Here is a 641-nt window from a genome sequence, read left to right as displayed (position 1 = left end):
GTGTTCGCCCCACAGGAGTGAACGGAGGAGGGTCTTGCATTGCCTTTAAATCCTCTAGTTGTCTTCAAGGTCTAAGTAAGTAATTGGTCTAGACCTCAGTTGTTATCAAACGGAATTCCGGCTCTCCAGACGCCTCGAGTTTCGGGGACGTTTCTTGGCAGCTTCTGTGGTCGGCTCCACAGCTATGGTTTAAGGGCAGAGGATGTTTGTTCAATGTAAAGGATGTAGCCGTACGATATGTAGGTTTCCCTTTCCTTCACTATCTCCACTTGTCCCCAAACTCTCTTGCTCTGTTATTTTCTCTCCTCGCCTTCGCTTCGCAAGAATTTTCTTTCCGTCCCTTTCTCCCTCAGCTTGCTCCCTTTCCTCCTTGGATTGCGGAACCTCGGTCGTCCGGCTAGTTTGTTTATGCGTTTTCTCTTTCTCTTTTAAGGGTTTCCCTCGTCTGTTTACATGATGGTATTTTTACACCGGTAGGGCATCGTTTTCGCTTGAATATTCAAGTGTTCTATTTTTATTAGGTCGAAAGAAGAATATTAGAGTGAACGAGAACCTGAATGTAGGTTGCTGATGGCTGCGAGCGTTGGCGAAGGGTGAGGACGGCTGCAAACAAAGGGGCTAAACCCTGGAGTGCCCTGAAG

Source organism: Penaeus monodon, chromosome 25 (genome assembly GCF_015228065.2).
Source record: "Penaeus monodon isolate SGIC_2016 chromosome 25, NSTDA_Pmon_1, whole genome shotgun sequence".
In the NCBI taxonomy this organism is placed as follows: domain Eukaryota; kingdom Metazoa; phylum Arthropoda; class Malacostraca; order Decapoda; family Penaeidae; genus Penaeus; species Penaeus monodon.
The sequence above is the reverse complement of the archived record's forward strand: the minus strand, read 5'-3'. Positions refer to the sequence as shown.